Source organism: Rattus norvegicus, chromosome 18 (genome assembly GCF_021556685.1).
Source record: "Rattus norvegicus strain SHRSP/BbbUtx chromosome 18, alternate assembly SHRSP_T2T, whole genome shotgun sequence".
In the NCBI taxonomy this organism is placed as follows: Eukaryota; Metazoa; Chordata; class Mammalia; order Rodentia; family Muridae; genus Rattus; species Rattus norvegicus.
In genome coordinates, this window is record NC_141551.1 from 28,132,501 (window position 1) to 28,148,794 (window position 16,294).

General features: G+C 47.6%; 1 protein-coding gene and 1 long non-coding RNA gene across 2 annotated transcripts in view; one reads left to right on the forward strand and one right to left on the reverse strand.

The window, feature by feature from the left end:
• Positions 1 to 16,294, forward strand: part of Cystm1 (cysteine-rich transmembrane module containing 1) — a 61,992-nt gene that overhangs the window by 41,696 nt on the left and 4,002 nt on the right. The gene's annotated exons all lie outside the window — the stretch shown is intronic.
• LOC147999730 (uncharacterized) lies at positions 4,739 to 15,498 on the reverse strand. The gene is made up of 3 exons (XR_015642887.1): positions 14,091 to 15,498; positions 12,940 to 13,091; positions 4,739 to 6,551 (listed from the first exon to the last, which is right to left on the reverse strand). It is a non-coding gene; the product is annotated as an uncharacterized LOC147999730 (long non-coding RNA).

A 16,294-nucleotide genomic window follows, 5' to 3' on the forward strand; every position in this document is an offset into this window, starting at 1 on the left:
ATTGTAACAGTTTTACTTTCTGGGCCATCTACATTAGAGGCTGGGAAAACTCTCCTACTGAGCTAGCTATACATCTCCAGTCCTTCACCAGAACATGAGGGCTGTGTTAGTCAGAAGGCAGGGCCAGCCCACAGTGACACAGGACTGGTGTTCATCCCCCCACAGCTCATCACAGGAGGACCCTGTCCTGATACAGAGTTTCAGTTGTCTGACCTGTTGGTTCTCCCTATTCTAGCATGCACCAGCACCCTGAGTTAGACAGTCTCTAAATTCTAAATTCTAAAATCCTCCAGGGTTGGCTGTGTCAGGAAAAGAGAAGTGAGCATTGAGGTGGTAGACTGAGGAGCAACCACAGCTAGTTTCTCCTGGAGCCCTGGGCACCCCCAGGCGTGCTCAGAGGGAGCAGTCTGGAAGAGTCTATGGGCCAGGAGAGCAGGCAGACCCCAAGGCTGAGCAGCCTTGGATTTTGGTAACCATGACATGCCTGTGGCTGACTGGAGTCCAGGCTAAGGGGAATTGAAGCTGCCGTTGGAACAGAACGTCCCTGTGCCACCAGCTTAAAGAATTTTGCTGCTGTGAACTAGGCTCTGGTGTCCTGAATGGTGAAGAGCTCTGGAAGGCTCTCGAATCAGTAGGAGCCTGAAGAATGTGGGTTTTGATATCACTCAGGATCCCTGAAAGGATGTGTATAGTTTATAACATAAAATCCGCTCTTTTGACCGTATCTGAGAACATATAGCTCTTTGGCGTTAGGTGCATTTACACTGTTGTTCAGTCATTGTCTGTTCTTCCCAGACTGAAATGTGGCATCTCTTGATTAACAGACCCCATGCTCCATCCCTTTGTCATGCCCCACAACTCCACTCCCCTTTCTGCCTGTGGATTTGACCAGTCTCTATTTCAGATAAGTGGAATCATAGTGACTTTCTGTGACTGGCTGATTTCATTTCTTTAGCACTTACCCACTTTTTCTTTTTGAGGCTGGGTAATTCCCATTGATGATAAACTCCACATTTATTTTATTCATTCATTGGTAGACATTGAGCTGTATTCACCTTTCAGCCGTTGTAAATAACTTCAAATAGTGTGAATAATGATCTTTATTATAGAATATTTGTTCAGGTCCTTGCATTCAGTTTTTTGGGTGAGGATATTAAAGCAAGATGTCTTTAAAGATTAGTTGCTGACGAATTCCCTTTCTCCACTGAGGGCTTGACTTTCAGACCAAAAGTCAGCTTTCCTCAGCTTCTAAGTTTAGACGGCAGTGTACCCTGAGTGGTCATCTCAGCCTGGCACTGCGTTTTGATATTTGATCAGCTTTCATAACAGGCTACAGTCGCATCCTTACATATCATTTTCCAGCAGGAGCTCTCGAGTTGGTGAGTTCCTTGTAACTGCAGGGGTCGCCTTGTGCTAAATAGAACCCTGCTTTGGTGGGGGGAGGTTGTCCCTAGAAATGGCTCCATTTTGAGACTTGAGCTGTGAGCTGCAGAAGCCCGAGGACTTGCAGCAGCAGCAGCTTTGTTCCGGCACACAGCGTCCGTTTGTTGACTGATAATCTGCTTTCGTTTCATCTGGTTCTTGTAAAATATAAGTGGAATTACATGTAGATGTTCCCTGGGAAAATGGTGCACTTGTGAAGTTCCTTGCTATTGGGAATTGCCACCCAACTGGTTGCACGGGCTCCTGACACACCTGCTTTGGAGTGGGCCTTGTACAGCTGCAGCTGTTGTGTATGGAAAGGCTTCCCAGGCCTGGATCCCCCTGTATTTACCTGCCATTACTGCTGGAAGTAAGATGGCTGGTTGTGTGAAGCTGAGGTCTTAATGGTCATCAGTGTTTTCTTTGTTAATTAGAAATTCTCTAGACCCACAGATGAGTCACTCAGATTTCTTCTCCGTAGCCACAGACACGGTAAGAACCTAGACTGTGGGCCATGCAGCCCATGTGAATGGTGCAGAGATCCTGCTGGCCATGTTTCTGGCACCCTGCCCTGAATCTCAGGCCTTATGGATGCAGTGTGTAAATTAGGAACTCAGAAAAAGGAAAGCATCACTAGCTATAGCCTTCGTTACTCCTGCTCACCCTGTCTTACCATGTGCTGTGCAGCTTGCACTGGCCTAGAGTCAGTCCTTTCTCATCTGAATGTTGACTTGAGTCTCTCTGCCTTAGAGCTCAGCCGACAGGGCTGGATTTGCATGCTTGCCAGTGAGAGTGCTTGCCTGAACGAGTATTGATGGGCTGGAGACCATGCAGAAGCTCCTCCAAGGAGTGGTCAAAACTTGGGTGGGGCAAAGCAGAGGAGAATGCTGCAGACTTTTCTGTGGTAACTTTTTCACTGCTCTGGTACATGGCTGCAGAGACAGGAAGCATAATCAAGTGGTATTTTGTTGACAGGACATTTTCGGCTTTGGGCATTTACTACAAAGCACCAATATCAAGGTGCAAGGACAGTCCAAGTTAGGAGCAGGGCTGACCTAGGGAGGGAAGGGGCATCAGGCAGGTTTGAGTTAAATAAGGGACCTGTCAGGACTGTGGCCTGGGTTTTGTGCTCTGCTGTTTGAGTTTGTTTTGAATGCTATAGCGTACAAGCAGATAACTCTCAGGAACAGAGGTTTTATGGGGGCAGAGGGCAAGGATGATATTTTCACAAGGTGATCCAATCTTGAACGGAGTTTCTGACGTCACCATGGGAGGAGCCAGCTAATGAGCCAGGCAGGTGGTTTAGGAGCTGACTTCTCCGAGTCCCACAGGCCATGCCTTTGACGAGGAAAGGAAAAAGGGTTATTCAACAGATATGCCGCCAGGCCAGTTCCTGGAGGTGGATGGGCGTGCTTGCGCACAGGTGTTCCTGCCCATCTGGTTCCTGGGAGGCTGAGACACAGCAGGTGGTCTAGGCAGGTGCAGAGAAAACCCCTGGGAGGAGCAGAGTTCCTGCTGCGGTGCACAGGAGGTCCAGGCCTTCAGTGGGTGAGGCATTTTTCTGTTGGGCATGGGCCTGTCTGACTGCACCTGCGTCTGTGTCCCTGGGCTCTAGTCCTGACGCCTCCTACCAGTGCTTCCTGTGTTTCAGGCTCAGTATTTAGATCCCCTCCACTGCTCTTGGAGGCACTCTGCCTGGACCTTGCTGGGCTTCTAAGCATTGGACTTCCTAAAGGTGTGACCTAGATTCCAATTATGTTGAAGCCAAAGGAAAAAAGTAACAGGAACTGTGTGGAGATGTGTGCAGCGCGGAGCAAGGGAAGATACATAGGCAAGAGCCCGATTTCAAGGTTCTTCCCTTCTCCCATAGGTCCACCAGCTCTGCTTTCATTCTCTCTTCCCTCATGGTGGCGGCTCTTTCCACCCACAGGAACAGCCCTTGCTACTTACAGCGGGACCTCTTGCTTCTAGAACAGCATGTGGCTTTGCCTCCTGACCCCTTGCTTATTTCAGAAGCTTCTCCCTAGAGTCCAAGGGAGCCCCTCTTAGTCTTTTTAATCTAGATCAGCCTGTAAGAAGCCTACTTTTGTCTGGCTGGTAGCACATGACTGTCATCTGAACATTTGGGAGTCTTAGGCAAAAGGATTGAGAGTTTGAGGGTAGCCTGGGCTAAACAGCAAGACCATTCCTCATTTTATCAGGAGGGGCCCTGCCTGAAAACTCACAGTCATGTGAATAACAGTAAGAGTTCAGTGAAGTTTACAGAGTGATTCACAGTGTGCCAGCACTGCTCTGATGATGTATTGTCTTTTAATTTTCCCAACAACTCTCTGGGCTGCAGATCACCAATATTACCCCTCTTTTATTACAGAGGGAACTGAGGCTAAGAGAGATTATTAACTACCCAAGGTTGCTTGGCTAGGAAGTAGATGATTGTATATTTAAATTCAATTTGATATGTTTTATTAAAATCACTACTCTAAAATCCTGAATGTAGTACCCCCAACTCAATGGAGACATGACGTCTTGAAGTTTGTGGCCTGGCTTGAGGACATGTGTTGTCATGTGTTCTCTTTGTACTGGTGTGATGAAGGCCATGCCCAAGTGCAGCCCAGGAGGGAAGGGCTCAGTTGTCTTACATGTTCGGATCACCGTCGATCACTGAGGGAGCTAAGGCAGGAACTCTAGTAGAACCCCTAAAGGACTCCTGTACCTCATTTCTATGTCTTGCTCAGCCGACTTGACCAGGAATAGCACCACCCACAGTGGTCTGGGACCTCCCGCATCAGCCATCAGTCAAGAAAATGTCCCACAGACTTGCTACCGTCCAGGCAGTTCCTCACCTGAGGCCCCCTCTTCCCAGATGACTTCAGCTTGTATCAGGTTGACAGAAACAACACAATATTCCTTTAGGATGCCCCGGAAAACCAAGGTACCCCCTTTGCATCTCCCCTTATCCCCTTATTACCCATCAATACAGAAGATGTCTATGACCTCTAACAGCAGCTTGGGAAGTCTCCCCATCAAAGAAGCAAGCATCTGATTCTGTAGCACCAGATGCCAACCTGGGCATCATCTGAGCCATTCTCAAGTTGTCCACCCAGAATGGCATCAGCTCCTGTATGTTGAAGGCTCAGTCTCTACATGTGCTCCTCCATCCAGTCTCAGTCCCCACAACCCCCTCCTCCTGTTCATTGGTTTGCTTGAATGACTCAGGGAACACTTAGGTTTGCTGGTTTATTATAAAAGCCAGTACAAAAGACAAAGTGATATAGACCATGAGGGTGCAGAAAGTTGTATTTTTGCCCTCTCCAGGTCTGACATCCAGGAACTGCCATCAGTTTAGGGCTGTCTAGAAGCCCCAAGCTCTGCCCTTTGGAATGTTTTATGGAGGCATCCATGATTGGACTAATGCAGTGACCTTTTAATAAGTTCCTCATTTTGTGGTGACTGCCAACCATAAAATTATTTTCATTGCTACTTCATAACTATAATTTTGCTAGTTATGAATTGTAAATAGCTTGTGTTTTTCCATGGTCTTAGTTGACCCCTGTGAAAGGGTCATTCGACTCCCAAGGAGTTACAACCCACAAGTTGAGACTCACTGCACTAAAGGGTCAGCTAGAGCAGGGAAACCAGCATGGCCTGTCAATGTAGCACTCCTCTTTCTGGCGCTGTTGGGCAGGATCCTTAGGGAATAAGGACAAACTTCTGACCTACTTTAAGGTAAGCCAGAGAATTCACCTTTTTTATTTATTTTGTTTGTATGTTTATTTGATTACTGAGACAGGGCCTCACTACATAGCTTTGACTGTCCTGGAACCCACTTTGTAGACCAGGCTGGCATTGAACACACATGCACCACGGTGCCCAGCTCTTAAGGGAGTTCATTCTTAATAGCCAGTTCCAACACAGAGAGGTGGGGAAGGGTTAGTACTTCTGTGAACCTGATTTAGGGAAGAGTCCTGGTTTCTGTGGCTGCCTCTGGGCAGGAGTTAGGAGCCAAGGACCGTGGGATGAGACCTCAATAACAGATTCTCACGTGCGTCTGTGTGCAGTTGTCAGGTAGAAAGGATCCCTTCTGTTTTATGTGAACTTCATCAGCAGAGTCCTGGCAGAACCTGCTGCCCCTTCCCCTACCTTGCTTATTGCTTCCAGCTGTACCTCAGTTCCTGAGGTGAGGAGAAAGACAAGGACAGAGGCAGCTTGAGAACGTAGTTAGAGCGCTGCCTTTTTGCATACTGCAGGGAGAGACATGGGATATACTGTTTAAGACACTTTTATGCCCTATACATTCAGAGGTCTAGTGTGAGCCACTCAAGGGTGGTAACACACACATTGCCAGGCATGGCTGTACGACATGCTGGGTCCTGGCCCAGCAGACTTTGCCTTTAATCTCTGATATAAACACTGGCTGCCTCAAAGCAGTTCCTGTCACCCAGCTTTCAGTGACCAGAGTTCTGCAGACTTCCACACTACAAAATATATTCCTTAGTGCTGGAAACAGAATTTTACACATGAAATTCATACTTCTGTTTGGAGTGTTCACAGCCTAGTACTTGCTTTTACAGGGCACGTGTGTCCGGAGTTAGGTTCCTTTACTCTTAGGAAGAGGGGCATTGGCGATGCTTTCTGTGATTGCTGCAAACTCTCTAAGTGCTATATACTCTTGTCAAACTGCTAGGCAACCTGCCTTGGGGACAGAGGTCAAATGAAAGTCTTACATGTTCAAGGAAGGGCACTTGGTTGAGGTGTCTGAGGCCCCACACACCCATAGGATCCATGGAGTCTGAATAGTTCAGACAGTAAAGGGAAAAGTAGGTGTTCTTGAGCAAATGAGTGATTGGTTGGTGGGTTAAGTGTGGGACGGTGAGAGGTGCTGCAGATTAGCTGCGAGACTGGGGAGGAAATGCTGACAGCTGACTTTGGACAAAACCAGATTCTATCTGAAGCAGTTTCTCCTCCATAAAATTGGACCTCAGTATGCTGGCTCCCTGTAATGTGCAACACCTCCTGTGTGTGGGCCCCATGATGGCTATTATGAAAGCCGTGTCTGGGAGATGAGGGCAGCTGTGCTGACTTGGAGGCTGCAGTCCTGTATCCTTGTGTTCCAGATGTTGGAGGGCCACCTAGAAGAAATGGCAAAAGGAAATGTTTGCAGAAGATATGCATGTCCTTAGTGTTGGTGGATGGAGCGAGCAGGCTCTTCCTGATCGTGTACCCCTGAAGAACCAGGCCAGCAGCAGTGGAGAGAAGCTGTAACTGGAGTTGAGATGTAGGGACTCTGCTTAGGATGTGAAAAGAACATAGATAGGGCTATAGTGTGGTGAGCCGATAAAGGGAATCCAGGACCTAGAATCCTCCCAGATGTTCACTGCTTCCTGTGCCCTCTTCCTCCAAGACCCAGACCAGCTGAGCTTTCAGCTCCGTAGAAGAACCCAGAGAAAAGAGGGTGAGGCTGGGGCTGTGTGTTAATAATGTTATGTTGCTTTGGGGAGAGAGCAGGGGTCAACAGAAACCTTGGCATGTTTGGGGCATGGCATATAGGGGAGTGTAAAGAAATTATTCTAATTAGCCCATATAACAGACACAGAAGCCTGGTATTTTATTTACCAACTCTAATCCTGGAATGGGCAGGTTCTAAGCTATCCTCACCTGTAGCCAAACCACATGCCCCTTGTTAATTGCTGTTAGTCTCTCCCGGGCTGCCTCTGTCCATCAGCCTGTCCTCAGGATGCAGTTCTCCTGGTCACATGCTCATGAACCATCCAGCCTCATACGGATTCCTTCTCTTCCTCCTCTCCCCCTCCCTCTCTTCCTCTTCTCCCTCCTCCTCTTCCTCCTCTCCCTCTTCCTCCCTCCCTCCTTTCCTCTTCCCCCTCCCTCCGTCTTTCTCTTTTGCTCCTCCTCCCCCTGGTTTCTCCTGAGCCCCCTCACTCGATCCTCAAGTCCCACCTTTCTCTCTCTATTGCCCAATCACAGGCTCTAGCCTTTTACTAACCAGTCAGCTTTAAATTGGGGAGCAAGGTTTACACAATAAAATCTGGTATCCCTGAGAATGCACTCCTCTAGACCGCAACCAGATCTTGGGGCTCAGAGTTTAGCATTTGTAAGTGTAGCAACAGACCAACAGGGGAGGTTGTGTTTGTACTCACAGGGCCCAGCTCTAGGAATGGCACAAGCACAGTGCTGCTCACCCTCTAGGCCCTGAGCCTCTTAGAGGGAGCGTCAGTAATTTGATCTGGCTTCTGCTGCTTGGCCTGAGTCCTGGCATTCACTCAGGGCCCAGAGGCAGCAACCTCTGAGGAGTCTGACTAGAATCAAGGCTTAATGAGTAGATGGGAGCAGGGATCAGAGACTGCCAGCTGTGGCTTCGAGGGGAGCACAGCCTGGGTGGAGCCAGGCTGAGTGGGACTTATAGTTTATGCTAGTGGCTTAGGAAGCAAGCCAGGTCAGGGCCACTGAGGCAATTAGTGCCGGTCAGTGAGCAGCACAGCTGAGCTTGCTGAGAGGACATGAGGGGTTCAAGGCAGCCAAATGAGACCGGTATCTTCCTGCTGGAGCTGGGTCTCTCTCTGCTTCCCTCTCTCCTTCCATTTTAGGAAGAGAAACCCCATTGAGTGTGGCTTATACCAAATAGATTTAAGAAAAGTGGAAAACGTGAAGTAAAAACCTCTATTCTTCCCCCACACTCTGACATTTAAGTTTCTCATATTATCTCAGAAATATGGACAACTCTTTTCATATAAATAAGATCATTACTGTATTCCTCCCGTGCTTAGTCTGTTGGCCCCATAAAGACCTACTGAGCTCTCTTTAGTAGCTAGTATTCTCTGTCTGTTCTCTGGTATATGCTCTGCACTGCATTAGGTGATTGGACTCTAAAGTAAATTCATACTGATTCTTTCTCCTTATCCGAAGTAGTTGTAGCTCATCACCCACGCACACACACTATAAAGGTGTACGACAATGTCACCATGATGGCTGGTAGTCAAACATGATTGTGAGGAATTAAATGAGTGGATAAAGCTTCTCCAGTGCCACCCGCACCAGGCTTAGGACAAGGGCTGTGAGTGGGCTCACTCACTCAATTTTTGTTGTAAATTGACAATATCAAATGAGGTGCTGGATGGGGTTTTATAACTTAGGGAAGTGAGTGACTGGGAACAGTGGTCTGACAATTTTTGATGTGTGCCAGGCACTGGAGTGGCCCCTGGGCTGCCCCTGCAGAGCTGACAGTTGTGTGCGTGTGAGTCTTACAGTGTGGTAAGTGCTACCAGACGGCCACTGCTTCAAGCCCCTTCTTAACTGCTCTCTCTCTTCCCCCGCCTGCCCCTTCCCTGCTCTCTCTCTTCCCCCGCCTGCCCCTTTCCCAGTGTACATTTTGGAACGGGAAAGGAAGACGAACACGGATGCTGGGTGTCAGGCAGTCCTGGCTGCATGCTGGGCCGCGCTCTGCTGCTGCTGCCTCCTGGACAGCTTGGACTGAGTAACCAAGACCCAGTTCTCTCACAGCCGCTGCTGTTCCCGCTGCTGGAATAAACAACTAGTGTTACACAAGTAACACTTTGACTGTTTTGGTTTTCTTTCTTTGGAAAAAAAAAAAACCCTAATCTGTAGTCTTTCAAAGTTTAGCACATGTAAAGGAATGTGAAATAGTATTCCTCTTTTTCCTTCCAGATTACCGTTGACCTTGAACAAATACACATTTGTACATTATCAAATGTGTATGCATGCATACATATATACATATATAGTTTATACATTTGCATATTTAAGTTTTATGGGAGCGCATGAGTCTACCATGACACACATGTGGAGGTCAGAGACAACATTCAGGAGTTAGTTCTCTCCATTCACCATGTGGATCCAGGAGTTGAACTCAGGTCCTCAGGATTGGTAGCATGTGCTTTGGCCTCTTGGTATATATTCTTAAGACCATTTTTCCCTATTGTCTTTTCCTACTGATTTTTAGAGAACCCTGGTTTGGTTTGCTTTTGCAGGGAAAGGGTCTCGTTATGTAGCTCTGGCTGTCCTGGAAACTAATTCTGTAGACCAGGCTGGCCTCAAACTCACAAGAATCTACCTGCCTTTGCCTCCCAAGTGCTGGGATTAAAGGTGTGTGCCGCTGTGCCTGACTGAGAAATTTCTTTCTGATTCATGAATGCTTGTCTGGTTTATAAACTTGCAAATTTCTATCAGGCTCTCTTAATTTTTGTAGCATACCTTTAGTTGTTTTATTTAACTGTGTGCATGTCGTCTCTGTAATTCTTCACTTATTTCTTTGAGGTAAGGACTCTCCCTGAACCTGAGCTGGTATGTTTGTTAACTAAGTTGGTCACCGGCAGGTCCCAGGGCCATTATTTCTGTGCCCTGAGCAGTGCTGGGTACAGGCATGACTAGGAGGCTGGACTTGTACCTGGGTGCTGGAATCTTAATTCTTAATCACGAAGCATCTCTCCAGTCCCCTTAGTGTTTCTCTTGTTTCTCACTGTGTGATCAAGCTGGCCTTAGCTTTACTGTCTTCCTGATTCTGCCTCTCAAGTGCTGCTGGGATACAAGCATGTAGCGCCATCCCCAGCCTAAACTTATGATCATGGTGGATAGAAGTCTCACCTTTTCTGTTTTGGTAGTTCTAGCCCCAGTTTTGATTAGGTCATTGAGTAGAAAAGAAATAGAGCCTGATTCAGTTTCTTCTGTGTATGCTGTCACAACACATCTCTTCTGACACCAGAAGTGGGAAGGTTTCTAGGCACCAGGCAGTCTGAGCAGCACTGGCAGACACCAGCATATCATCCCAACTCAGCTCATTCTGAAGATGCCTCAGAGGAGATGGCATTAGATCCACAAGCCGGGGGGTGGGGGGGGCACAGCAATGGAGATGGCGGACGATGACTACACTGCGTTATTAGGGCCGGTCCCATATCAGATGTCAGGCACAAGCCTCAGGAAGCTTTACTGGTCCTTCTGATCCTGGCTGTGTAAGTCGTTCCCACAGCCTTTCCTTGAGTGACTCAGAGCTCAGGGATCATGCTAACTGGTGTATTCTAAAGACATTACAGGTGGAGGGGTCTGAAGAAGAGGTGTAGAGAATGAAGGAAGGGCCTATGTGCCTTATTCTGGGTTCACTACTGTTTGGGAACCTCTATGTAATTGAGTTTTCTGAACCCCACATCTTTTTGGGTTTCCCTGGAGACTGCATTGTAGCAGAGTGGCTTTACTGTAGCAAAGGCAGCCATGGAGTTGTGGCAGGGACTGGAGGAAAGGAGTCTAATGCCCACAGACTGAGTGGGGAAACCCAGTGAGCCCTGTCCCTTCCAGTTGTTCTCCATGCAGAATTCTTTCCTTGCTAAGGATTACTCTGACAAGGCAAGTCACAGGATTTCATGATGGCCAGCTCCAAACAGAGGAAGGGAAAAGAGCTTTCCTGATCTGCTTTGAGGAAGAGAAATCCCAGTTTCTGTGCTACCTTGGGAAGAAGTTATGAGCTATGGGTAAAGCATGTTTATAAATATCACAGCCATCTCTTCCCCATTAATTTGAAATGAGATTTGCCATCAGCCAAATTCCCATATATAAATGAAATGGTAATTATCCACTCTGCCGGCTCCTTTCATTCTTGAACTGGAAACAGAGCCCAGTCAAGCCCCCTCGACCGTATTACTGTGACCAGAGATCTGCTGTAGACCAGTCTGCTTGTTTTGAGGTCTTTTCCCTTTCTCTTTCCTTTGAGATAGGGTCTGTAGCCTGAGTGACTGTATTGTGACTTGCTCTGTAGAATAAGCTGGCTACAAAGTCACAGAGATCTGCTTGTGGGATTTAATGCTGGGTTTAAAAGTATGCACCAAAAAAGGGAGGGGGTGTGTGTGCACCACCATGCCCAACAATTTAAAAAAAAAAAACCCAAGATTTATTTAACTGTTTTTCCTGCATGTCTGTATATGCAACTGTGTGCATGCCCGGTACCCTCGGCAGTCAGAAGAGAGCTTCAGGCCTCCTGGACCTAGAGTTTTGGGTGGCTGTGAACCAAACCGAGTCCTCTGCAAGAGCACGGGCTCTTAGCTACTGCACCGTCTCCCGACCCAGCCTCTCAGGGATTTTTGTTTGTTTGTTTTGAGGGTTTTCCCCCCTTGTTTATATGTGTTAGAGTTTCATGTAGCCCCAACTATCCTTGGACTGGTTATGGAACCAAGGAGAACCATGGACTCCTGACATCCCTGTCTCTACCCCCAAATGCTGGCATTACAGGCACCTGTCTACCATTTTATCCTGTTAACACCATATTACAGAGTAAACGCTTTTAATTTTGATAAAGTCCAGGTTGCCAATTTTTCTTTTATAGATATTGCTAAATTAACCTCAAGTACTGAGGATTTTTAAATTTCTTCCTAAAAACGTTCCTATTCTATTTAGAATCATGATCCATTTTTAGATTAATTTTTAAAATAAAGTGTTTCAGTTCTGGGGTGGGGCCAGGTGTGATGTGCATGCCCTCTGAGTTCCAGGACAGCCAAGGGTATTCTCAAAAAAAAAAAAATGAAATAAAATATACTCAGGATTGTATTATTTTCTACATTCCAGTTTTTTCAACTTTTTCATTCTTTATGGAAAACTCCCCTTGTTTCAGGGCTTGCTCTGCACATTTGTGAGCAAGCCAGCCATGTTTGTGCCAGCCCTTTTGTTATTTCTGTTCTATCCCTAGACCTAAGGAGACATAGAAACTAATCACAAGTACTGTTAACTGCTGACCTGACCACTCTACTTTATAGGGAATCTTGTTTTAATTATCACGTCCTTTTGTCTTTCCATAATCTATCTATGCTGTGTCTTAGGATTTTTATTGGCGTTGCATTCAGTCGCGATCATTGTGGGGCCTGGTCTTATTTTCCCACTTATTTGAGACAGGGTCTTACTGTGTAGCCCTGGCTGGGGCTCCAGCCTGACAGGTATTGAAGTAGGGTCCTTGATTGCTCTCTGTGTTCTTGCTCTTCACTGCTGTGACAGAGCTTAAGCCCCCAGCACGATGAGGTGTCTGCTGAGTTGAGGCAGCACGTGAGGTTCCTGAAGACTTCCCTGCCTCCAGGTCCTCACACTTGTCAGGACACAGACCTGCTGCATAAGAGGATAAGCCTACATCACAGAGGCAGTCTCAGACTTCTGTGAGTTTAAGGCCAGTTTGGTTTACATAGTGAGTCGTAGCCCAGTTAGGGCTACGTAGAGAAACCCTGTTCCAAAAAGCAAAATTCCTGCGTTAGGATATGTATGTGATGTGAGACAGTGACCTCTGTTGTCTGCTGTGATGTTCCTCATGCTGGGTTTGGAGTACCAGAGAAACTGTCTTCCCAAGTACACTTTGGAGCCGTCCATAATTGACTCCTTCACCTCTGATCCTCACAGCACATCTTCCCAGTTCCCACTCCCATTTCCTCTGATCTGCTCTGAGTGCCAGCTGTAACCCAGAAGGTACTGAGTGACTGCTGTGCCCCAGTGCCCCTCCCATCAAGTCTTCTGGCTGACCTCAGGATCAGAGGAATCTGGTCTTCGGTCTCACTAAATGTGCAGCATTATTTGCTTAGGCTCTCTTCCCTCGGGGCATATCAGAGTGCTCCCCAAGGTCCGCAGCAGGAAATGGCCGTTTGGGATTTTCTTTGTGGCTTGTTTCCTTCTTTCTGCAGCATGGGAAATTCAGAAACACAAAAGCAAAATGAATTCTTTGTTTTACTTGTCAAACTGTAGGCCTTTCATTTTATAAGCATATCTGGATAGAGCCCCAGGCAGTTTGTGCACTGGGTGTGGCGTAGGGTGAGGCCATATCAATGATGTTTGCTGCCATTTGCAAAGCCAAGATCTGCATGCAAACCAACCAGCCCTGTGCTACACTGGAGGGCCCTCCACTCGCCAATAGCTCTGTCGGGACAAACAGTGCAATGTTTTAAGATCCGAATGCTGCCTGGGAAACTCGGGGAGGAAACTTTATATGGCTTCATATTGAGAGCCTTCACTTTTGACCTGTCTTAATACTGCAACAGTTTCCATGACTTCATCTTCTTAGTTGTAATAGAGCAGCAGAGGCTTTTCAGAGAGGCCCCATAATTGATCTGCGGGCCCCTCCTATAGAAGAGTAGGTTCAGGACCTCAACTCAGTCCTGGCAATCACCCCAAACTCCTAGCAAAGGGTCCTCCATTAACTTCTCTATTTAAATACCTGCTTTCCCTGTAATATCATCTTTACTGGAGAATAAATAGTGAACCCCTAGCATCTTGCATCCCTGGGGCTGGCTTGGCTCATTCAGACTACTCACATTGGATTGGCCTTTACAAATAATAGGCTCAGTCAGCTCAGTGCAATGTAAGGACTGTAGTTCATTCCCAACACCCAAAAAGCTGGGTGTGGTGGGATACACTTGTCTGTAATCCAGTCCCAGCACTGGGGACCAAATTGTTAAGCTTCAGGTGCAGTGAGAGACCATGATTTTAAGAAACGAGGTGAAGTGAGGCTGAGGAGAGTGTAGTGCTCGCATGCAGGCATGAAGTTTAGCTCTCCAGCACCCATGTAAAGGACAGACATCGGCGAACGCCTGGAACACCAGCAAGGAGTAGGACAGATACTGGAGAGTCCTGGAGGCCTGACAGCCAGTTATTGATCTTTACGTTCAATGAAAACTTACCTTCCAAAAAACAAGATAGAGGGGCCAGTGAGAAGGCTCAGCAGGTAAAGGGGCTTGCTGCCAAGCGTGATGGCTTGAGTTCGATTCCTGGAATCCGTACAGTGGAAGAAAATAACCAACTCCTGCAAATTGTCCTCTGACCTCCATGTGCACACAGTCGCGCTAGATGAGGGACAGATAACAGCAGGCCTCCACAGGCTCACAGTTAGGGGGACTCTTGGGGGACAGTGCTTTAGAGGCTCTTTACCCTTTACTCCAGAATGACCTTTAAAGACGTGTGTTCACATCATTACATGTGGAGACCAGAAGCCAATATTGGTGGCTGCTGCTTCCTCCTCCTCCCCTCTCCTCTTTGCTTTCTTTCTTTCTTTTCTTTTGGAGACAAAGTTCCTCGTGAACCTAGAGCTCACCCATTGTTTAGTTAGACCGGCTGGCCAGTGAGCTGTAGGGATTGCCCTGTCTCTCCTTCCCCGTGTAGGATTTCAGGCACATACACCACACTTGGCAGGGATGCTGGGCATGGAACTCAGGGCCCCACCACAATTGTGTGACAGTTTACCACCTGAGCCATCTCCTTGTTTTCTTCAGAACTTTTATCTGTGTAATAGTTGTAGACACCACACCCAGGAAAATGTTGCCTTGCCCTGTGTCTATGTGAGGTTCTTCCTTTCATCCAGCAACTAAACGTCTGACTATTTCACCCTCCCCCGTCCCTGCAGGGTCTCATCAGCCTGGCCTGCCACACAGATCATCTTTTGTCATCTGTGTCCCCTCCCGCAACACACCCACACCCCCTTCACCTTGTGCCCAGCCTGCTTTCTCACCCTCTAATAACATGAAACTGCACTGATTAGAAATACACATTAATACAGGTTGGTGGGAGCCCCTTCTCACAGACCCAGAATAAGAACACCTGTACTTGCATGACTTCTCCTATAGGATGTTCCTATTAGTTCCTGCGTGTCCTACCAGGTCCCACCAAACACGTTACCTCCTCATTTTGTTCATAATACACTTTGTGTTACTTTCTGGTGTGTAAGGTCAGACTGTGTATTGGTGGTGGTGGGCCAGTGGCAATCTAGACTGGAACGGGAACACAGGTGCATAACCATCATTCTCAGCGCCAAGCAACAAGGAGTCGAGGAGCAGCTGAGGAAAGGCTAAACAAGCTCTCTTGAGGGGCGCACTCAGCAGGCACGTAGGAAATGTACTCTTTCACAGTTGACTACTGGAGCAGGTCCTTATCAGGGATGGGCTCTGACTCTAGAACATTCTCAAGCAGGGCAGGAGCTAGACCTTGACCAACATGCTGACCTTTGTCAGCACCGAAGGGAAAACAGAGGCACAGGAAGCAGATCAGTTTCTCCCTTTCACAACAGCCATATCTCTTGGCACCTGTACTGTAGCCAGACTGCTTGTCTTTGAGGTGAGCCATCCTGATGTGCACAGGTAAGGATCTGCCTTTAACTACATAGTCTCAACAGACTTTTTGACACTCAGAATCTTTAATATGGCCAAGGCGATCTCGGTTTTTCTGCACATCACCTGAACCTAGCTCAGAGGCTCAAGCTGCCTTAGCCTCTAACCAGTCTTGTCCCTGTGCTTGTCTAGAGGCGCAGTACAGACCTACGTATTAGGCCAGTACTACTTGTACAGATGCACCAGTTGTGGTTTAGGTCTGGGGACAGCACCCCCGTGTAGCCTTTGAGTGCTGAGCTTCTAGGGGTTCGTTGTGCTGCCACTCCCTTTTGTTCTGTTTATCCAGTGATGCTCTGGGGCGTCCTGCTCACAGATTTGGGAGTGGAGTACTAAGCCCTGGCAGGATTACTTCGGGGCTCACCTGGATGACCCAGGGGTTCCCTAGGTTTCTTTAGCCCCTCAGCTGCACTTGAGACTAGGGATAGGACCCATACCCATACTCTGATCTTCCCCACACCAGTCCGTGAACATGGAAGCAAGTGGGTGGCAGTCAGAGGTGTCCCAATCAGCAGGAAACTGCCTGTCCAGCTCTGTCTGATCTGCTTCAGGGAATCTTGGGGCACTGAAGTAGGGAGAGAGTAAGAGTTTAGAAGACCTGGTTTCTCATGACTCAGTTCCACAGAAGAGATCATGAGGTCAGAAGTGAAGCTTCTGAGGGCAGCTTGAGACATAAAGGTATGAAAGGCACAGGGGCTGAGAACAGCCAGACTCAGCAGGCAAAGGTA